The sequence below is a fragment of the Topomyia yanbarensis genome, chromosome 3 (genome assembly GCF_030247195.1).
Source record: "Topomyia yanbarensis strain Yona2022 chromosome 3, ASM3024719v1, whole genome shotgun sequence".
NCBI classification, from domain to species: Eukaryota; Metazoa; Arthropoda; class Insecta; order Diptera; family Culicidae; genus Topomyia; species Topomyia yanbarensis.
The window spans coordinates 46,265,946-46,291,459 of record NC_080672.1 but is presented as its reverse complement, the minus strand read 5'-3'; the positions used below and the strand labels follow the sequence as shown (position 1 = coordinate 46,291,459).

The 25,514-nt window shown below is 33.0% G+C and overlaps 1 protein-coding gene and 2 long non-coding RNA genes across 25 annotated transcripts in view; all 3 read right to left on the bottom strand.

The window, feature by feature from the left end:
* LOC131693868 (uncharacterized) overlaps nt 1–25,514 on the bottom strand; it is a 293,335-nt gene that overhangs the window by 100,246 nt on the left and 167,575 nt on the right. The gene's annotated exons all lie outside the window — the stretch shown is intronic.
* LOC131693871 (uncharacterized) lies at nt 19,375–20,310 on the bottom strand. Its single transcript, XR_009306344.1, has 3 exons — nt 19,824–20,310; nt 19,685–19,754; nt 19,375–19,627 (listed from the first exon to the last, which is right to left on the bottom strand). It is a non-coding gene; the product is annotated as an uncharacterized LOC131693871 (long non-coding RNA).
* LOC131693872 (uncharacterized) lies at nt 23,835–24,695 on the bottom strand. The gene is made up of 3 exons (XR_009306345.1): nt 24,071–24,695; nt 23,932–24,001; nt 23,835–23,874 (listed from the first exon to the last, which is right to left on the bottom strand). It is a non-coding gene; the product is annotated as an uncharacterized LOC131693872 (long non-coding RNA).

The following is a 25,514-nucleotide window of genomic DNA, read 5'->3' as shown; positions in this document are numbered from 1 at the left end:
AAAATATTTGAAGACTAAAAATATATTTGAGTTGCGACTCTTATAAGTGCATCCATATAGCCTAATCCACATTTAACAGTTTGCAGGTAAATTAACATGCACAGAAAAAAATATTTTATGATTTTACATTTAATTTCATACACATATTTGGAGCATGAAAAAAGATATAAAATTAAATCATTCCGCAAATACAGTGCTTTTTCCCATGAATTTTGATTTAATTTTACACGTTGAATGAACATTACAGTATTATTTACTGAAAAGCCAATGGTCAAAAAGCTGTATTTAGGAATACAAAACTGTTTGCGCCTAAACCGTTGGTTTTAGATATATGGTATCTTTGATACTTAGATATGTGAAATTCAGCTACATAATGTTTCACAAAGTTATAAATCAATCAAATGATGATGATGATGGTCCCACCTCATACCCCCACAAAGGTGTGAGCTGAACGATTTATCTAAAAGATAATTAATATTTTGATCCATAACAAAATCAGTTAACCAAAAGAAATGGACTGGTTCAATTTTCAGACATAGCCTTTCCTTCAAAAGAACGTAACCAGATACATTTCGAATATTCCGCCAACAACCAGGGTCCATCAAGAAAATTTCCATTCCGGGAAGATACTTGATAGAATCTTGAAGCAACTTTTGTGAAGAAACTATGTGGCTATCTCTAATGGTTTATGTGCTATGATTTTTGCAATATTTAAGGTAGGGTGGTTCTTGAAAAATTGGCTTTTTATTAATATCTTTTTATGTGTTAAGTTCTCGCTAATACTTTGTTCTAGAGGTTTCAGAACTTTTGTAAATACACATTTTTGCTGAAATAATAAAGTTTCTATCTCTTTTGTTTGCATAGTTACAGGCGATTTTCAAAACAAATTTTTTTTCAAAGTTGTATATCTTCCAAGGTTGCAAATGAATTTTCAATCTTTTAATTTCATTTGAAAGATCGGAACTTTTCTAGTTTTTGGTAAAAAAAAACTACAGAAGCGTTATTTCTGTAACAAAATTAAATAATTTTTAAAAATGGTATATTTTTCAACAAAAATCGTTCATAACTTTTCAAATAGACGAGATAATAACTTTATTACTTCAGCAACAATATGCGCTATACAAAGTTCCAAAAGTGCTTCAAACAAAGTATTTACGATAAATCAATGTATGAAATGACAAATGAAAAATAGTGATTTTAAGGGGTCACATTTTCTTTGTTCAATCTCTTATGGTAAAATCAACTGAGAAATAGCCAATGTGTGTGATAATGCCGATGGTCATTGGTCAATAGAATGGACTTGTAAACGCTTTTGAAAGAACAGTCTACCGTACATCTAAATGGTTGCGTGGATTTACAGTAGTGTTAATTGCATGCAAACTATCGTTAATTCTAAATCGGCCAACACAATTTATCTATGCTCACTTAAGTAAATCCTTTTTGGTTTGGACTAGTGCTCGAAACGAGTGCTAGAAAGAAAATGCTTTAGTTCACGTCTTGTTATCTTAAAATAAAAGCTTGAAACGATTTTGTTATTCATAGCAGCGGCAATTATTGTATGTTTTTACACAGTGGCGTAGCCAAGTGGGGGTTTTGGGGGTTAAAACCCCCTTCAAACCAAAATATTTGAATTAAAGAAAAAAATGATGTTGACTAGTTTATTAAATAATCAAATAATAATTTTGGAAGTTTATTATCTGTTCATTACATTGAGAACCTAATGTTTTAAACGTTATGGGGACTTTTTGTAAATTTTGAGAATGGGATCTTGTAACTAATATTTTAGTGAGGATAGTTGATAGTTGATAAATCATGTAAATATCAAGCAAAATAGCTTAATGAAAAAGCTTACATAGAAACTGATGAAAAATTGCGTTTTACGCTTGTCTCTAACAGGTCGGAATCGGTTTTTATGTGCATTTGATTTTTTTGGGTTATCACTTATATAAAATGACACTATTGATTGGTAATAAAAAAAATGAAAATATTTCAAGTTTTTCGCTATTTAAGATGTACATTTGGGTATCGAATTGAATGGCGCCAAGATTCCATAATTTGGAAACCATCAGCTTTTGAAGGTTTAGTATTTAGCAGCATACTTTTGTTGATTAATTTTTCCAGTTGGATGCATTACTAATTCCAATCAAATTTGGTTCGAGACTTAGTGTCTTCAGCAAAGTTTTCAAGAATGTTATTGCAAATAGCTTGGTTGAAGATATTAATGCAACCCGTATTTGTGCATTATAGGTCATATTGCATCACGAATTCCCTGACTAACGCTTATAGGCGGCAGCAAAGAATTTGGGAGAACACCTTGTAGATGACGTTTGCTATCCTAGTATGCAAAAGTGACTTCAACGCCACTTTGGTCAAATTTAATTTTTTCGTATTTTTAAGTTCACTACGAAAATTCGCATCTTTCAGTGCAAAAGACTTCAAATAAAAAATAACCTGTTGAAATGCGAAAAGCAAAGTGGCGAAAGCATGCTTTTATCCGCACCATGCAAGAGTTGAAAATTGATTTCCTGAAAAATATACTCGATGGCATTTACGTCACCTTTGCATACAAGGGCAGTTCAGTAATGTGATTAATCGGTTTTTAGTTGCAAAAATCCCGTTTAACACCATTTTTATAGATGGGACATACTACTCCCTACATCCTATACTTCGGTAAAATCTCCTCCTTCCAGATCTTCAAAAGCACCCAGTGGAGTGCTCTAGCCAATTCCTCTAGTCTGTGTTTGAGTAGCTCACATGACAGTTGATCATTGCCAGCGGTTCAACCGTCCTATTTTTTCATGAATCTAAGGTAGTAATCTGTTGTCGACTGCGCGCGTCTCCAAGCTGATTCATACTCTTGTCGTCTACTGTTTCGCAATTTGGGTGTTCGTCATAGTATACTTATCAATCGTGAGAATTTCTGCACATTATTTATAAGGTGTACAGACTATCCTGTGCGATAACCGGTTTACACAATACCCCCGGCCTATCAGGATGTTTATGTCGCCGATGACGAGCTTAACATTCCGCCATAGGCAGCTATCATAGATATGCTCCAGCTGCGCATAAAATGCATCTTTCTCGGCTTCGTGAGGTCAGTGCACATTGATAATGCTCTAGTCGAAGAAATGGTTTTTGATCAACACTACACACATCCACTTGATCACGCATTGGCGCATTTTGCCCAGCTCTTGTGCCGTCGCTCGATCCCCGCATTTCCACACCTTCTGCCCCATCTATCAAAGCTCCTCCAATGCTACGGTTTCGAAGTTGCGAGATTTCAGCTCATGCTTTTCTGCTTGATTGATAGTAAAGGGGTGTTTTTGGACCACTCGTTGAACTTGACCTAACCTGTCTCGTAGTCCGCAATCCAACATAACTGACATCAGCGACAGATATTTAGTTCTGCCTACGGTAGGGTTATAGCGCCCATGCCCGCTCACACCATCCGATTTCACTATTACTACAGGACACAGTATTACCCAGTCGATCGCGGCCTACTGATTAAATGTCAGCAATAGATCCGCCAGCATTTTTGAAAAATATAAGATTTTCGTCAAAACCCCCTCCAAACCAAATTTCTGGCTACGCCACTGTTTTTACAACATTCATACAATGTTTGAAAGTATAAATTAAATATCGACTATAATGATGGCTGTCGATAAGTTAAGGAAAGATTTTCAATTCTTTGTTACTATAAACAAATAAAAGCAAGAGATCTGAAAATCGCTAACAGCGAACTGGTAAAATGACTCATAAAGCATAATTCCCTAGCATCTATATAATGCATGATGACGGTACTTGCTTTATTGGCCACGTAATAGATAACTTTTATTTAGAGTTTACTATAGTACGCTATTAACACTATTGTAAACTCGCGCTAACATATAGTTGTACGGTAGACTGTTTTATTTTCAAAAAGTGTCACATATTCAATAGATTTTCTGTGACTTTTGAAATTATCACACACATTGACTAATTCTCAGTTGATTTTACCATAAGAGATTGAGCAATGAAAACGTGACCCCTTAATATCACTATTTCTCATTAGTCACTTTTTTTAGCAGAAATAACGCTCTCGCAGTTTTTTCACCAAAAACTAGAAAAGTTCCGATCTTTCAAATGAAGTTAAAAGATTGAAAATTCATTTGCAATCTTGGAAGATATGTAGCTTTGAACAAATCCATTTTTGCTTTGAAAATCGCTTGTATCTATGCAAACAAACGAGATAGTCACTTCATTTCTTCGGCAAAAATGTGTATTTCTAAATGTTCTAAAAAACCTTTAGAACAAAGTATTTGCGAAAAATTAACACATAAAAAGATATTAACCCATTATTGCCCAACTTATTTTTCACGCGCAACACAAATTGTGTTTTCCGATCGAAGAAAAATGATGTGGTCATTCCAGTAAAATTATTTTTGTACTCAAAGTAGCTGATATAATAAGGAACAACCAGTGAAAATTTAAAATTGATCGGTTAATCGGTTCCTGAGATATCGATGAACTTTTCAACAAAATACAACTCCGAGATAATCGAGTTTTACTGTCGGTGCAGCGAGTCAACGGTCTAGCGTATCAAACACTACGCACCGCCTACGAGTGGTCAATGGGTAGCGGTCTACGAATAGCTGTAACTCAAGTTGTAGTATTCCGATATTTATGAAACTTTGAGAAAATTTTTCTCAGTATATGTAGTTTCAGAATATCTAATTTACACAAATTCGATTTTTTTCATCCTAACAAAAATTGTGTAACCCCTTAGGGGAAATTTATTAAAAACAAAACATAAACACCGGTTTAACCACTCTAACTTCTCTAAACATATTCTGCAAGAATATATGAACAATATTAACTCGTTGATAATGCCTGTTCTGCGTTATTAATTGAGTAATAGGAGTTAATCTTAGCACCTACTATATATAGTAGGTTGGGCAAAAATGGGTTAATAGAAAACCAATTTTTCAACAGCCACCCTACCTTAAATATTGCAAAAAATCATAGCACATGAACCGTTAGAGATAGCCATATAGTTTCTTCATAAAAGTTACTTTAATTTGATTAAATTATAACTTTGTAGAACATAATGTAGCTAAATTTTACATATCTAAAAGTTGATACTTTGAACACCATAACCACAAGGATCACTCAAATTCAACTAATTTAAAAAATGGCAATAAAGTTCTGAGAAAGTTTGTTTGAAGATACTATATATCTAAATCCAACGGTTTAGGCGCAAATAGTCTTGTCTTCCTCAATACAGCTTTGGGACCATAGTGCAATGTATTTATATTTATGTTTACTCAAAAATGACTGAAAAACATATTACGTGTAATCTAATACGAATAAAAGTGTAAAAGCATATGCATTTTGATGCATTATGTACATTGATATTAATTTGATTTTCAATCAAATTTTTGATTGAAACATTATTTGTTTACATGTCCTTTAAATTTTATCATTTTTTGGTGTGTGCGGTAATCTAACCTTCATAGTTACATGGTGTTGTTTGAGGAAGTAGCAGTGTAGCATGAAAAGTATGTATATAGTGAATATTGTATTGTAATTATTGTTCAAGAATACTGCTTAGTTTATAATTAGAACCCATAGCAGCGAAAACCCGTTTTTATCAGCTCCCTTTGTTTATGTTAGGTTGACAAAATGGAGACAATGGCAAATCCCGCCAAAAAGTTTCAACTTGTTAACAAATTTTAAATTAGTTTCAATTTTAATGTAGTTTTTAAACTCAATATCATTTCAAACCAATTTTTTCACTGGTTTTACAGACCTACTAAGGAACTTTATTTAGGAGAAACTAAGAAATTTTCTAGTTTGACGATGTTCAGATTGATTGCATAACCTTTCTATATGAGAAAGTCAAAAAAAGTTAGGTGAACTTTTGAATATGGGACATCACTTTTTTCACGTAAACTACTATAACAAACGAACAAAACGCACCAGGACTTCCAAATTTCGAGAAACATCGTTTATTAAGCTTCAAAACAAACGCAAAAAATTAGTGTAGTTTGTTTGAATAGAAAAAAAAAAGTTTTACAGAGAAATTAGGGTGAACGTATAAATGTGAGACACACTGTATTTTTCCATGAAACCAATGTCACAAACTTCAAGCAAAGTGAGAGGAGGTCTAAAATTGTCAAAATGATATGAAATTTGGCATCTGAGGGGGGGGGGGGGGGTTGATGAAAGGTGGAGGTGTTAGGGTAAGTGGGGGCGATACTACGCCAAATTGCATATTATACCTTTGAGACTTGTTTTGAGAAAATCGGTTCGGTCATCTCCGAGTAACCGATGCGCAATTGTTGGTCACACACAGACATACACACATACGAATACACACTTTTTCTGAACTCAACGAAGTGAGTCGAATGGTATAAGAGTGTCGGCCAACAATTTCAAGCAATTTGTAACTCATTTTAATAATTTTTGTTTCATTTATACATATATTAATTATCGGTTTATATGGAAATTTCGTATGTGGCCGCATACTTCAACCCGTAACACAGGAACCAGAGCTCCGATTCAAAGGAAATTTAATAACATTCAATAGAAATATTCTAGCTAGCATTTAAGACAGATTTTGTGAAAATGGAGTCAGACGTTTCTAAGAAGCAGATGTGAATTCAACTCAGGAACATAACCAATTTCCTGAAGCTTATACCATGCTGACTCCGATTTATATGGGAATTTCATGTGTTACTTCACTATTCAACCTGTAACTCCGGAACCGGAAGTCGAAATTGAATGAAATTCAATGGCAGCCTATGTTGTACCTTTCATTTGAGACAAAGTTTGAAAAAATCGGTTCAGCCATTCCTGAGTAACCGATGCGCTTATTTTTTGGTCACATACATACATACACACGCACACACACATACGCACACACGCACAGACATTTGCCCGACTCGACGAACTGAGTCGAATGGTATAAGAGACACAGCCCTCCGGGCCTTGGTTAAAAAGTCGGTTTTCTGTAGGAGAAAGGCAAAACAAAAAAAAATGAACGAATTCAGTATTTTTTTATTAAAAACATAATGCTTATTCTTCAAAAAACGTCAATGAATATTGGAGAAGGGACCCTGGTCAGACGTACGACGCAACTTAATCGCGATGCTCTCACAAGAGCGCTGGACGGCACTGACGCCCATCTTCCGGATATAATTCCGGATCCTGGTGGTCAACTGCTTCATATATAACAATATATTAATATAACAGCAAAAGTGATGAAGAGGTAGTATATCGTTCATTTCGTCAAGTTTTTCCCATATCCTACACTATAGTATTTAGTGGAAATTATCTTTGCAATTGGCATCAAGGTCATTTCAAACGGCCCATGACGACTGATTACTACACGTGGCGATCATTGCATTCCCTTCGCTTGCTATAGATTTCAACTAATTAAAGTCAATTTTCACTTCCACCAACTGCTACTAAATACCGACCTAAGTGTTCCAACATATCTTTCGAGCGGTAATGTTTTAATCGAAACTAATTGCTCTTCGATGGCAACCGACCGGCCCAACGTACTTGAGCTATTGAAAGTACCAACAGTTTGCATTCCTCGCGTGAATAGCCCTTACTAATGCCAATTTGCACGAAGAAAATAGGCTCTCGGTAGGTTCTGACCTTCAGTCTTGACAGTGCTGGCGGCCGCACGTCTCAACACTATTTCTGCTAACCGACCAGAGGTCAAAGCCATCAATCTTGAACTGTGGTGTCTTATTTAGCAGCTGACCCAGGCAGTGAACAATGGGAGGCATGTCAAGCATGTGCTCTACCGTTTAATTACGGATCGGACCATACTCGGGTCGGGTGTTTAAAAAAATCGATCAAATAAGACGAGCGTTGCATTTAATCCAATACGCAGAATGGTAGCGGGTTACTGCAAAGTAATAAATGGTTCAAGATCTTGCTACCAATAGACTAGCTGGACATTGATACAAATGGTTTCAATTTTGATTGCAGACAGCCAACCCAGAAAAGAAAATGTGACACGCTCAGGCTTCAAGGGTAATTTATTAATTCATGCAAAATTTTTGCACGCTTGGTTTGACGTACATATAGATACTGAAGGTGCTCGTATGCTAGTGAATGGATGGGCGTGGACTGGGTGCCAGTGTCTGGCACCACATTACCACCGGAATCAGATCAGTACTTACGTATAGGAATTTAACGTTATTGTGCAATTAATCTACGAGGTTTAATAATTATTACCTTCAGGAACTGTCGGGGGTCGTCTGGATGTGGACTGTTGGCCGTGACTTCAACGAGATATGTGTATAAAATGCGAGCGACCAACGTTGGAGCAATATTTTACGTATGTATCGTGTTTCTGTATTATAATAAATGAATCTCGAGGGATTGAAGATATGATAGAGTGGGACATGGTTATATGAAAAAAATAAAATTTTGCTCCGACTTACTTTTTGGGTCCCATTTAGCTCCCAGAACAACTCTGCAAATTTTTAGCTCGATCGGTGAAACTATATTTTTGCGCCCACGGTTTAAAGTTTACATGGGATTTTGTATGGGGAAATCGTCTTTTACAAAATAATTCTTCCAAGAGTCACCCTTTGCCTTCTAAAAATAAATAGATGTCTGATTTTTATAGGAAATTTGTCAAGGAAGCAAAGTCTAGAAGACCTTGAAACGATCTGATGCTTGTGGAAAAAGTTATTAAGTAAAAACCGATTGATGTTCTGAAGATTGATGAAAATTTTACTTTTCATAGCATCACTGCTGCTGATGGTCGAATTATATACAATTTTTTTAACATTCTTTTATTATGCACAAAAGAAGCCTCAATTTATCCCTCAAATCTGTTGCAGTGTCCAAACAGCATAGATAAATGATTTAGACACATTAAGAGAAAATTAAAACAAAATCGCGTATAAATGGACAACCAAAATCAGTGGTGCAAGAAAAAATGAATATTTTAACAATCGTCAGAGCATCAATCGGTTTCTGCTTAATAACTTTTTTTTCAAGCGTCAGATCGCTTCGTGGTTTTTGAGACTTTGTTTCGTTATTAAATTTCCTATAAAAGCCACATAGCGATTTATTTTTAGGAAGTAATGGGCTGCTCCTGGAGGAATTATTTTGTGAAAGTTAATTTTCCCATGCAAAATCCCATGTAAACTTTAAACAGTGAGCGCAAAAATATAGTTTCAGGGATCGAGCTAATAATTTGCACAGTTGTTCTAAGACCCAAATGGCACCTAAAAAGTGGCTCGGAGCTGGAATCTAATTTTTGTCCCACCCTAATGTATACTACATTGTTCTTTGGTGTCCGAGATCGAATTGCCCTGATGGTCATGGCTATTCGTATATTTGTTTGCCCTGATCCAAAAACCTGTAGTTTAACATGATCAAAAAACCTTGTTTTACAATATTACGGCGATAGCTCAATTGGATAAGGTGTCAGTCCACTCAGTGTCAACGAAGCCAACTTCAGAAGAATGCGTGCAACAAAATAAAACGTCGATCGATTGAATTGACATGTGAAAGGGAAGAGTTTTTTCTCTCCAGCTAATATTTTAATATTTTTGCATCGCTAGATCTAAAATAGTCATGTCACCATAACCTGTATGGTTCTTGAATGGTATGTTGTCAAAATGTATATAAATGTTGTCAAAATGTATATAAAAAAGTATAGTAGTGATCGAGTTTGAAAAAATGATAATGATTATGTTCGATATTGTACCAGACAATGATAACTCTATTGTTGAACGAAACATATAAAAATGGTTTTGAACGTTTGATGGAATGGTTGGCATATGGTACACATTTATGTAGTTTACAATAAAATTTTAAGAAGGAAACAATTAACAGGCTAACATTTTTTATGGAAACTTTAAATGCTTCTGCTGATACTTAAAATCCTTTCATATCGAGATTCGAACAAATGGCAGCTTCTTTACGTATCTTGTAATTGATTGTGCTAATACAAAAAAACACTTTTAATAAATTATACCAGAATGGTTCAATCTACTGTTGGGTGAATTTAATTGGTTTTTCGCTTCACTACGTCCAATAGATTCAGAAAATTTGAAAATTTCTTTGCAGACACTAAGCCTCTGCGATAAACATAAAGTTAAAGCTATTTACAACATTTGTTCAAATTTCAAGATTTTTTTAAAATTCGTTTCTATAAATATTTTTTTTAGTGATGTAACTCGACGGGCCTGGAGGTTGGATATAAGACATGTGTCAATAGTACTATTGGCAAGTATACATATGGGTACGACAAAACTAGATTCCTGCTCTGAGCAACTGTTTAGGTTCACTCTCTGCCAGAGTGGATTGCCCTACAATCCTCGGACGTCTGGATCTTCAAGCCCGCGTTCGAGCTATACGTAATAACTCTCTTCTGCGAGTTCCGTTCAGGAGAACCAACTATGGTTGCCAGAGCGCTGTTACCGGACTCCAGCGAATTTTTAACAGTGTGGCGACGGCCTTTGACTTCAATGGGACGCGAAATGCGATACAAGCGAAAATGTTGGCAATTTCAAAATGTAATTAGTTTAAGAAACCATCATTGGGGCATAGGGGCCTGTTGGTGAAGGTAATGAACATAAAACATAAAACATAAAACATAAAACATAAAACATAAAACATAAAACATAAAACATAAAACATAAAACATAAAACATAAAACATAAAACATAAAACATAAAACATAAAACATAAAACATAAAACATAAAACATAAAACATAAAACATAAAACATAAAACATAAAACATAAAACATAAAACATAAAACATAAAACATAAAACATAAAACATAAAACATAAAACATAAAACATAAAACATAAAACATAAAACATAAAACATAAAACATAAAACATAAAACATAAAACATAAAACATAAAACATAAAACATAAAACATAAAACATAAAACATAAAACATAAAACATAAAACATAAAACATAAAACATAAAACATAAAACATAAAACATAAAACATAAAACATAAAACATAAAACATAAAACATAAAACATAAAACATAAAACATAAAACATAAAACATAAAACATAAAACATAAAACATAAAACATAAAACATAAAACATAAAACATAAAACATAAAACATAAAACATAAAACATAAAACATAAAACATAAAACATAAAACATAAAACATAAAACATAAAACATAAAACATAAAACATAAAACATAAAACATAAAACATAAAACATAAAACATAAAACATAAAACATAAAACATAAAACATAAAACATAAAACATAAAACATAAAACATAAAACATAAAACATAAAACATAAAACATAAAACATAAAACATAAAACATAAAACATAAAACATAAAACATAAAACATAAAACATAAAACATAAAACATAAAACATAAAACATAAAACATAAAACATAAAACATAAAACATAAAACATAAAACATAAAACATAAAACATAAAACATAAAACATAAAACATAAAACATAAAACATAAAACATAAAACATAAAACATAAAACATAAAACATAAAACATAAAACATAAAACATAAAACATAAAACATAAAACATAAAACATAAAACATAAAACATAAAACATAAAACATAAAACATAAAACATAAAACATAAAACATAAAACATAAAACATAAAACATAAAACATAAAACATAAAACATAAAACATAAAACATAAAACATAAAACATAAAACATAAAACATAAAACATAAAACATAAAACATAAAACATAAAACATAAAACATAAAACATAAAACATAAAACATAAAACATAAAACATAAAACATAAAACATAAAACATAAAACATAAAACATAAAACATAAAACATAAAACATAAAACATAAAACATAAAACATAAAACATAAAACATAAAACATAAAACATAAAACATAAAACATAAAACATAAAACATAAAACATAAAACATAAAACATAAAACATAAAACATAAAACATAAAACATAAAACATAAAACATAAAACATAAAACATAAAACATAAAACATAAAACATAAAACATAAAACATAAAACATAAAACATAAAACATAAAACATAAAACATAAAACATAAAACATAAAACATAAAACATAAAACATAAAACATAAAACATAAAACATAAAACATAAAACATAAAACATAAAACATAAAACATAAAACATAAAACATAAAACATAAAACATAAAACATAAAACATAAAACATAAAACATAAAACATAAAACATAAAACATAAAACATAAAACATAAAACATAAAACATAAAACATAAAACATAAAACATAAAACATAAAACATAAAACATAAAACATAAAACATAAAACATAAAACATAAAACATAAAACATAAAACATAAAACATAAAACATAAAACATAAAACATAAAACATAAAACATAAAACATAAAACATAAAACATAAAACATAAAACATAAAACATAAAACATAAAACATAAAACATAAAACATAAAACATAAAACATAAAACATAAAACATAAAACATAAAACATAAAACATAAAACATAAAACATAAAACATAAAACATAAAACATAAAACATAAAACATAAAACATAAAACATAAAACATAAAACATAAAACATAAAACATAAAACATAAAACATAAAACATAAAACATAAAACATAAAACATAAAACATAAAACATAAAACATAAAACATAAAACATAAAACATAAAACATAAAACATAAAACATAAAACATAAAACATAAAACATAAAACATAAAACATAAAACATAAAACATAAAACATAAAACATAAAACATAAAACATAAAACATAAAACATAAAACATAAAACATAAAACATAAAACATAAAACATAAAACATAAAACATAAAACATAAAACATAAAACATAAAACATAAAACATAAAACATAAAACATAAAACATAAAACATAAAACATAAAACATAAAACATAAAACATAAAACATAAAACATAAAACATAAAACATAAAACATAAAACATAAAACATAAAACATAAAACATAAAACATAAAACATAAAACATAAAACATAAAACATAAAACATAAAACATAAAACATAAAACATAAAACATAAAACATAAAACATAAAACATAAAACATAAAACATAAAACATAAAACATAAAACATAAAACATAAAACATAAAACATAAAACATAAAACATAAAACATAAAACATAAAACATAAAACATAAAACATAAAACATAAAACATAAAACATAAAACATAAAACATAAAACATAAAACATAAAACATAAAACATAAAACATAAAACATAAAACATAAAACATAAAACATAAAACATAAAACATAAAACATAAAACATAAAACATAAAACATAAAACATAAAACATAAAACATAAAACATAAAACATAAAACATAAAACATAAAACATAAAACATAAAACATAAAACATAAAACATAAAACATAAAACATAAAACATAAAACATAAAACATAAAACATAAAACATAAAACATAAAACATAAAACATAAAACATAAAACATAAAACATAAAACATAAAACATAAAACATAAAACATAAAACATAAAACATAAAACATAAAACATAAAACATAAAACATAAAACATAAAACATAAAACATAAAACATAAAACATAAAACATAAAACATAAAACATAAAACATAAAACATAAAACATAAAACATAAAACATAAAACATAAAACATAAAACATAAAACATAAAACATAAAACATAAAACATAAAACATAAAACATAAAACATAAAACATAAAACATAAAACATAAAACATAAAACATAAAACATAAAACATAAAACATAAAACATAAAACATAAAACATAAAACATAAAACATAAAACATAAAACATAAAACATAAAACATAAAACATAAAACATAAAACATAAAACATAAAACATAAAACATAAAACATAAAACATAAAACATAAAACATAAAACATAAAACATAAAACATAAAACATAAAACATAAAACATAAAACATAAAACATAAAACATAAAACATAAAACATAAAACATAAAACATAAAACATAAAACATAAAACATAAAACATAAAACATAAAACATAAAACATAAAACATAAAACATAAAACATAAAACATAAAACATAAAACATAAAACATAAAACATAAAACATAAAACATAAAACATAAAACATAAAACATAAAACATAAAACATAAAACATAAAACATAAAACATACAACATACAACATACAACATACAACATACAACATACAACATACAACATACAACATACAACATAAAACATAAAACATAAAACATAAAACATAAAACATAAAACATAAAACATAAAACATAAAACATAAAACATAAAACATAAAACATAAAACATAAAACATAAAACATAAAACATAAAACATAAAACATAAAACATAAAACATAAAACATAAAACATAAAACATAAAACATAAAACATAAAACATAAAACATAAAACATAAAACATAAAACATAAAACATAAAACATAAAACATAAAACATAAAACATAAAACATAAAACATAAAACATAAAACATAAAACATAAAACATAAAACATAAAACATAAAACATAAAACATAAAACATAAAACATAAAACATAAAACATAAAACATAAAACATACAACATACAACATACAACATACAACATACAACATACAACATACAACATACAACATACAACATACAACATACAACATACAACATACAACATACAACATAAAACATAAAACATACAACATACAACATACAACATACAACATACAACATACAACATACAACATACAACATACAACATACAACATACAACATACAACATACAACATACAACATACAACATACAACATACAACATACAACATACAACATACAACATAAAACATAAAACATAAAACATAAAACATAAAACATAAAACATAAAACATAAAACATAAAACATAAAACATAAAACATAAAACATAAAACATAAAACATAAAACATAAAACATAAAACATAAAACATAAAACATAAAACATAAAACATAAAACATAAAACATAAAACATAAAACATAAAACATAAAACATAAAACATAAAACATAAAACATAAAACATAAAACATAAAACATAAAACATAAAACATAAAACATAAAACATAAAACATAAAACATAAAACATAAAACATAAAACATAAAACATAAAACATAAAACATAAAACATAAAACATAAAACATAAAACATAAAACATAAAACATAAAACATAAAACATAAAACATAAAACATAAAACATAAAACATAAAACATAAAACATAAAACATAAAACATAAAACATAAAACATAAAACATAAAACATAAAACATAAAACATAAAACATAAAACATAAAACATAAAACATAAAACATAAAACATAAAACATAAAACATAAAACATAAAACATAAAACATAAAACATAAAACATAAAACATAAAACATAAAACATAAAACATAAAACATAAAACATAAAACATAAAACATAAAACATAAAACATAAAACATAAAACATAAAACATAAAACATAAAACATAAAACATAAAACATAAAACATAAAACATAAAACATAAAACATAAAACATAAAACATAAAACATAAAACATAAAACATAAAACATAAAACATAAAACATAAAACATAAAACATAAAACATAAAACATAAAACATAAAACATAAAACATAAAACATAAAACATAAAACATAAAACATAAAACATAAAACATAAAACATAAAACATAAAACATAAAACATAAAACATAAAACATAAAACATAAAACATAAAACATAAAACATAAAACATAAAACATAAAACATAAAACATAAAACATAAAACATAAAACATAAAACATAAAACATAAAACATAAAACATAAAACATAAAACATAAAACATAAAACATAAAACATAAAACATAAAACATAAAACATAAAACATAAAACATAAAACATAAAACATAAAACATAAAACATAAAACATAAAACATAAAACATAAAACATAAAACATAAAACATAAAACATAAAACATAAAACATAAAACATAAAACATAAAACATAAAACATAAAACATAAAACATAAAACATAAAACATAAAACATAAAACATAAAACATAAAACATAAAACATAAAACATAAAACATAAAACATAAAACATAAAACATAAAACATAAAACATAAAACATAAAACATAAAACATAAAACATAAAACATAAAACATAAAACATAAAACATAAAACATAAAACATAAAACATAAAACATAAAACATAAAACATAAAACATAAAACATAAAACATAAAACATAAAACATAAAACATAAAACATAAAACATAAAACATAAAACATAAAACATAAAACATAAAACATAAAACATAAAACATAAAACATAAAACATAAAACATTTGGGTCCTAGAACAACTGCAAATTCTTAGCTCGATCAGTGAAACTATATTTTTGCGCCCACTGTTTAAAGTTTACATGGGATTTTGAATGGGAAAATTTACTTTCACAAAGTAATTCCTCCAGGAGTCGCTCATTGCTTTCTAAAAATAAATCGTTATGTGGCTTTCATGGGAACTTTAACAAAGACGCAAAGTCTCGAAGACCACAAAACGATCTGATTCATTTTTTCTAGCACCACTGCAGTTGGTAAGACAGTTATACGTTATTTTGTTTTGATCTTCTCTCAACGTGCCTAAATCAATTATCTATGCTGTTTGGCAACTTCGCAAGAGTTTTGAGGGATAAAATGAGGCTTCTTTTGTGCATAAAAAAGCAAGTTGAAAATTTTGTTTATAATTCGACCGTCAGCAGCAGTGATGCTATGAAAACTGAAATTTTTATCAATCTTCAGGGCACCAACCGGTTTTTGCTTTATAAGTTTTTGCACAAGCATCTGATCGTTTCGAGGTCTTCTAGACTTTGACAAATTTCCAATAAAAATCATGCATCTGTATATTTTTAGGAGGTAACGGGCGACTTTTAGAAGAATTATTTTGCAAAAGATGATATCCCCATACGAAATCCCATGTAAACTTTAAACCGCGGGCGCAAAAATATAGTTTCACCGATCGAGCTTAAAATTTGTAGAGATCTTCTGGGAGGTAAATTCGACACAAAAAGTTACTTGGAGCAAAATTTTATTTTTTTCATATAACCGTGTCCCACTCTATTATACGTCGAGCATTTTTTGTTGAAAGTTACGAAGACGGGGTTAAGTAGCTTTCCAAAATAGAAGTTTTCTTTACGGTTCTTGAACTAAAGTCATGGAAGCTTTTCCTTCTTGCAGAAGGCGGAATACATTCATAGTTTCTATACGTTTAGGCTGAAGATTAATGTGTGCTGCTCTAACCATACTCAATTACAGCATTGCACATTTCATCATCAGCACTTCTATTCCTTGTTTTGACGTGAGTCAGGTTTTTCTCCGTTTTTCTAGGTTTTTAGGAACGTGTCCAATGGAAAATAGACAGAGAACGAATGACCGGAACGGTGACCTTTTATATCGTCAAGCAGAAATCGAACCAGCGTTTTCCCAGTCTCTAGTTGGGTGCGTGAACCACTCCGCCATCGAGGAACTGTGATGATGTCATCAGATTCCTAAACTGTATCGTGATCACCGCTACAGCCCCAATACCTACTTATGGACCCATCTACCCCCAAGGTGTTTCACGATTCATTGTCGCATCACCTAAGGGTTATGTGTAAATCCGATAGGGTTTACAGGAACCACGTGATGTCTTTCGAAAGGTGAAATTTATTCATTTACGTGAATAATAACTTAAAATCAAAGTGATTTATTTGTTGAGTGTAATTCTACGAAACGAAAAAGATCAAACATGGACGCTCGTGCCACCCGAGGCCAACACCAATAAGTCCCTCTAAGTGATACATGATAATTTATGCCTAACGTCCAATGTGCCAATCGTGCATTATGTCTAACATATATTATACCTATCGTTCATTGTGCCTAACGTCTTTATGCCTAACGTTCATTATGCCTAACGTACGTATGCCAAACGTCCGTATGCCTAACGTATTTATGCCTAATGGGGTAAACCTACCCCCAATGGCTCTTATCAGCAAATCGTCGCCGCCCCTTTTCAGGCAGATCTCACTCGTTGTCAATTGTTAGCTACGGTGGATCGCATTCAAGCTTAAGATATTATTACCACTGTTTGCATCCTAGTGAAGTCTGCCCTCAAGGCCTATCGGCAGATAGTAACGCCAAATCCAGCAGTTGTACAGCACAGTGTTTCAAAACGCCGTTTTCACGATCAAAATTCAATAACTCCTGAACCATTGGATTTGGAGATTAGACTTCTTCGAAGAAGTTTCTAGATATAAATAGACGCATCTTTTGATATGATGAGTTGAGTGATTAATTCACCTAAAAGTGAGATTGAAAATTTGTTTTCCCAAATGATTTAGTAAGAAGCAAAGTGCTAGAAATGTGAAGATTTTTTTCAGAAGACGCTAAAGCTCTATATAGCAAGGATAGCGAGATATGAGACCCCTTAAAAACAATTTTTCTAAAATAACTTCTTACGATTATTTTTATGTTAAAAAGATCTTCTACAAAGTTGTTCAGGGCGATGAAATACACATTTTTGGAGAAGACGATAAATATGTAGCTGTTAAAACAAAAAAGTTATAGTGGAATATTTTTAAGTCAATTTGCACCTTAAGGAACTTTCTTAATCGCGAAAATCCACACATGGTTTTGATTACAGTTGAAAGTACTAACTTTTTGCTTTTCCATACAATATAAAAACCTTTGTCTGACGTAGACTGCTAGGTAGGTAACGTATAAAACCAATACTCAATATTATTATCTAGCGCTAAGCATTTTTTTTTTTTTGGTTTTCAGTTCATTTTTCATATATCATAACTATAACATTAGCCATTATAAATTACTTTTTGCTTATAATATATACAAATAGCGAGAAACGTGGCACGAAGATTCATCAAAAATGACGAGAAAGTGGCCAGAATTACCGGTTAGACCGAAGTATCAACTTTGTTGAATAAAGTTTTTTATTATTATCATAAATGACCAAACAAAACTTTGCTTCTCTGGTTTAGGGAGATTAATCACCAATCAGAACATATTGGCTCAAATGGCACGTTCCTCGTATATAGTCAGGGATTTGTGCCTTGCCGTGTGTTTTCATCATTTCCTGAGCGGAAGGAAAAGACAAGAAGGTGTGGGGAAGTAGAATTGGAAGGGTGGGAAAAATAACAGCACAAAAAGAACAACATACAGCAGGTAAGTAAACTCACCAGTAGTTCAACGCGCCTGCGAGTAAGCCTAAAGCTCTTTACCACATTGGGTGAGAAACTTTAGTATGTCTCTGAGTTTCAGTCGTCCAAACATGGCTTCGTCTATATAAGGACGGCCGAAAACTCGAAATCGCAGTTGCGCTACTGCTGGACAGTTGCATATCAGATGATATGAGGTTCCGTAGTCGGATTCACAAAGATCACATGAAAAAGACTCAACGCGCTGAATAGTTGCCATGTGATTATTTAGTTTGCAGTGGCCGGTAAAAGCCCTGGTCAGCATGCCGCAGTGGAGCTTCGATAAATGTAGGTGTAGAAGTTTTCGCAGTCCGTTTTTGGCGAGACTCGAACTGAAATCAAATTTATTTAATTCAATGGTACATTTCAGTTAAGTCATACTAACATACAATTAGTTTCTTCTCGATGTCTTCAAGTAGACAATTGCACTCTTGGAGATGATTTTCAGATGATAAGTAACTAAATAACAATAAGAGAAGCATTTAATCATGATGCTACTCGAGCATAAACTTGGTGTCGTAAATTTACTTCAAACCTGTTCTCTACATAGCAAACCTCTGCGACATATTAAGGTAGCTCGTACCACAATCGACCTTTGCTCAATTTGAGATTAGTGGTATTTGATTTACCGATATATCTTAATTATTATACTAAAGATAACCTATCGCACAATGTGGTCCAGATGATTCCTCTCTGTTTCGTTTGTTTACAATTAGCTTTGTCTATTTATTATCCGGTCTTCGTCGACGCGCCGACTTGCTCCGGCATACCTACGCCTCGCCGCATCGAGTAGATGAAGCAGTGATTGCAGCGAACGAGGGGCTTGTTGGAAAGGTTATTAACACCCCGACCCGTAATGCCTATCATTGGTTGGCCTTACTATCTTCGAGCACGTCCAAGAGAGCCACCTTGATCGCTGGTCGTTGAAGAATACCCGTATTCGTTTGAACATCCACTTTACGCACCTGACCATCGGGTCCCTGGTATGCCTTAATCACGCGGCCACGTATCCATCCGTTTCTTACTGATTCGTCGACCACGATTACAAGATCACCGATCTGTAACGGTTTTGTGTTCGAAAATCATTTTGTTCGCCTAGCAATGGTTGGAAGGTAAGCCTGGATCCATCGTGACCAAAATTGGTTTAGTAGATATTGCATCAATTTCCAATTAGTTAGCAGAGTAATTGTTTGCTGCATTGGAACTCTACTTGGATTGTTGTCCCCCGTCGAGCTCATAAGTAGAAATTTGTTCGGCGTTAAAACTTCTTGCTCCGGTGTTTCCAATGGTACAAACGTCAAAGGGTGGGAGTTAACGATCATCTCTACCTCAGTAAAAAGTGTGGTGAGTCCTTCATCATCCAGCTTATCGGGATGTGATAGCGTTTTGAACGCCTCTTTGACGGATCGAACTTTTCGTTCCCATACGCCGCCCATATGGGGGGCGGATGGTGGATTGAAGTGCCATTCTGTTTCCGCGTTGGTGAATGTGTCCGCTAATTTGCGGGTAATGATTTTAATTTCCTCGGCTAGCTCCCTCGCTGCGCCACGAAAGTTTGTACCGTTGTCACTGAATATCTGCTGAGGGTTTCCTCTCCTATTAATGAATCGACGTAGTGCCATTTTACATGACTCTGCAGACAACGAATGCACCACCTCCAAATGAACGGCACGTATCGTGAGGCAGGTAAACAATGCCACCCACCGTTTGACGTTGGTTCTTCCTTTCTTTACTATCAGCGGTCCAAAATAGTCTACACCAGTAAAGGTGAATGGACGTACATAGGGACACACTCTGACCTGAGGGAGAGGGGCCATTCTTGGTTCGTCAGGTCTGGCTCGATAAACGCGACACCACATGCATTTTTTCACCACGCTACTAATCAATGATCTCAACTTTGACACGTAAAATTTCTGCTTGATCTCATTCAACACCGTCTCCTTGTTGGCATGACCGTAGCGCTGATGTATGCGAAGGATGAGTAGTTCCGTCACATAACTCTGTCGGGGTAAAATCACCGGATTGCGAAAGTCGAAACTATAGAATGCGGCTTTTGGATCGATCCTACTTTCCAGTCGGAGAATATTATCTTCATCTAGAAATGGTGACAAACGTTTCAGAGCACTAGAATTCGCCAATTGCCTATGCTGCTTTAACGGTAAATTTGCATTTAATTTTAGTATTGTTATTTCATCAGGATACGCTTCAGCCTGAACCATCCTCCACAAGCTTCGCTCCGCCGCCACATAATCTTCCCGATTCAGCATCACATTGCGGGTTTGCACTGACTTTGGTTTATGCAATCGACATTTGTTCACGAAATGATGAAGATAGGCCAATCTTTTCAATAGGCCTTCCAAGCGAGAGAAATCAGAAAAGGTGACAAGTGTTTGAATCTGAACTTCTCGGTGCACTTGGGCAACCCGTAGCTCCTCGGTCGGTTCTTCTAAATTGAATTTACTCGTTGGCCATTCTGACTCTGGAAGAAGTAGGAAGTCCGGTCCGCAAAACCATCTGCTGCCGGGGTCGAAACTTGGCCCACCACCCCATTTCGTTGCCTCGTTCGCGATGTTCATACGGGTTGGGACCCATTGCCACTCGTCGAATTTGGTTTCGTCGAGTATTTCTGCAATCCTGAATGCTACGTAAGGACGGTACTTTCGTGGGTCCGCTCTGAGCCAGGACAGTACAGTGGTCGAATCGGTCCAGATAAACCGTTTCTGAATTGGAAGATTGTGGGCATCTGCTATTGTCTTGAAAAGACGTGCACCCATCACGGCGGCGTTTAGTTCATTTTTGGGATAGTCTGCGGTCGTAATGGAGTTACTTTAGCTTTAGATGCTACCAAAGAACACCTTCCAGAACCGTTACCATCGACGATCCGAAAATATGCAACACAACAATATGCCAGCTCGCTCGCATCTACAAACACATGTAATTGTAAAGATTGGTAGCTACGCGGATCGTATTCCGGAAAGTAGCATCTGGGAATCTTCACACGATCCAAATATCCTTGATAGCAAACAGTGGACTAGCTGCTCGGGACGTCCGCATTCATCTCTTAATGTATTAATAATCTCCGGGATTGCTGAAGGCAGAGTGAGTATACTTTGCACTTTCTCACGAGCACTTCCAACTAGACTCTTTTGCAATCTAGCAAGATTTTCATCAGGTTGTATCCCACACATGGCTGTAGTCGACTCAAACGAGCTCAAAAACATTGGCCATTCCAAAGGGTCTCCATCGAATTTAGGTAGATCTCTACTGACAACATGGCGTGCTGCGAGTTGTTGCGGGCTAATAATCCCATCCAATGGCCACACCGACTGTGGCGGCACGAAATGCCCAAGCGTTGGTGGTGGATAGAATGCTGATCCATTGAGTTGTGGTATCGGCTGTTGCAATGAATAACTTGCTCCAAGTGAGGGGTTTAGTTGCGAATAAGCTATCCCGGGTCGCTGTTGATCTTTCGACAAGGTTTGCGTTTTAACCGCGGTCATAGATATTGCAGGGTGTGCCTGATTTACGTTCGCACGTGAATTCATAACAAGTGGCTCAGTTGTATGAGAATATGTCGTCGTTGGAGGCATGAAAGAGCATGTCGGAAACGGCAAAGGTTGATACACCAGAGATGGTTGCTGGTAAACCGATGGGTATGGCATACACTGCGCTGTAGAACGAACCTCAAACGGTGTCCCGGTTGGACGTAAGTTCCTGGTGGATGACCTGTCATGAATCCAGTATTGATTGCGTTCACATGAGAAGCAAGATTCGCTTGAGACTGTACTGGAATGAATGGTACTGTGGCCTCTGAGGATCTTATCGGAGGGAGCATAGGTTTTGGCAGAACATATGAGGTGATGGCTGGATGCTGCTGTTGTTGTATACTATAATTGATTGGCGGGTTACATTGTAGAATCGGAGCGAGCGTGTAAACAGGCTGAGTAGACGAATCCATGTTTCCCAAGGCAGGTCGTTGTACGGGGCCAGTAGTCTTAGAAAGCAAACTGTAGCTGTTGACACGGTAGTTGGGGTTGATGTGCTTGTGACAGGCGGGTTAGCCTTGTCGACAACGAAGTTTTGTTCGGTAACCCAGTTACGTACATCATTTTGACTATGATGGCTACTGAAGCTTTTCAGGCTGCCTCTTTCTTTTTCGGCCTCAAGCTGATGTTTCTGGGTCAAAAACTCTCGTTCCTTTTGCGCCTTTTCCATCTGAAGTTTATCTTCCAGAGCTTTCCTTTCCTCTAATTGCTCCAGTCTTAGTTGGGCGCTCATGGTTGTTCTTACCGAGGTAATAGAGCCGCAGAATGTGGAGCAGTGGCTACATCTCCATGATCGATCGGCGATTGTTTCCGTTACACCTGCGCAACTATAGTGCCACCAGGTGTTGCACCCGTCGCAGGCCACCATGTCCTCGACATGGTCAGGCTGGTTACAACGCTTACAATTAAAGGCCGCTTGCTGCATCATATCTTCAACGGAGTGTGTACTGGTACTCTCAGCTCCTGGAGTGCTAATTACTTGTAATTTTCGAGCTTGTAGAAGTTTTCGCAGTCCGTTTTTGGCGAGACTCGAACTGAAATCAAATTTATTTAATTCAATGGTACATTTCAGTTAAGTCATACTAACATACAATTAGTTTCTTCTCGATGTCTTCAAGTAGACAATTGCACTCTTGGAGATGATTTTCAGATGATAAGTAACTAAATAACAATAAGAGAAGCATTTAATCATGATGCTACTCGAGCATAAACTTGGTGTCGTAAATTTACTTCAAACCTGTTCTCTACATAGCAAACCTCTGCGACATATTAAGGTAGCTCGTACCACAATCGACCTTTGCTCAATTTGAGATTAGTGGTATTTGATTTACCGATATATCTTAATAATTATACTAAAGATAACCTATCGCACAATGTGGTCCAGATGATTCCTCTCTGTTTCGTTTGTTTACAATTAGCTTTGTCTATTTATTATCCGGTCTTCGTCGACGCGCCGACTTGCTCCGGCATACCTACGCCTCGCCGCTAGGGTTGTGGTACCGGTAATACCGGTACCGAAAATCCCGGGAATACCGATCCATTTTTGGTACCGTAATACCGGTACTGAACAAAAGCCAGTACCGGTATTTTCGGTACTATACAATTTTTTATGACAAATATGTTAACTCTGCAGGGGGATCTGTTTCAAAATATCGGTCTGCAAGATAACGTTTAATTATATTAATTTGCCTTCTAGATAAATCATTGAGATAACACCTTTGTGTGGGAATGAGGTGGGGCCATCATCATAATAATTCTAGAAGTTAAAGTTTTATTATCGACATTCTGATTGGTTTCCATTATTCACTGGGTGGCGCGTAATAAGACTATGGTCTAAGTCATGTTTGTATTTGGTTTGCTCTTATACCTTTATCTATAAAAGAACGAGCAGCGATTTAGTAGCTAACAGTTTTAGATTTGGTGAACTGCTTCAAAGGCGATTTGTAATTATTGGTGATCGGAAAATTCAGCAAAACTCCATAGTTTACAGGAAAGCAAGGAGCCTTGAATTCGAGAATAGCAGGCAAACGACATAAAGGTCGGAACCAATTTTCAGAAAAGCAAGAGAGGAAATGCAATTAACCTGCTCGGATTTACTGCCATTCTTGCTTTGATTTACTGTTGTTAATAGGGTTTCATACATTTACCATCTGTTCAAATCGACGAAAGTCGCACCACTTAGCAGTTATTGATTTCAAAGTGGCCTAGATTTCGAAATAAAAGAAGGTGCCCTATACGAAAAATATCTTCTGTGAAATAAGTCTTGCCATTTCGAAGCAATTAAAAACAATACACATGTTTTTTGATCAGCACAAATCAATCATCTGAGAAAAAGATCATCAGTTTGAGCATTCAATTTCAGTTTGAAGCTTTTTTTTTCGAATTTTTTTAAAAAATATTCGAGTACCGGTACTTTACCGGTACTGAGGGCTTCAGTACCGTAGTACCGGTTCTCCCCAAAAAGGGTCGTTACTGCGAACCCTACTCGCCGCATCGAGTAGATGAAGCAGTGATTGCAGCGAACGAGGGGCTTGTTGGAAAGGTTATTAACAGTAGGAGTTTTTTCGAAATCACTGGGCACGGTTGTTCTAGAAACGCCTTTGTTTGGCGACACGTTTGTAGATTTCTCCAATAATTGCGGTGCTCGGACGAAGCCCAGGACCGTATTTTGTCC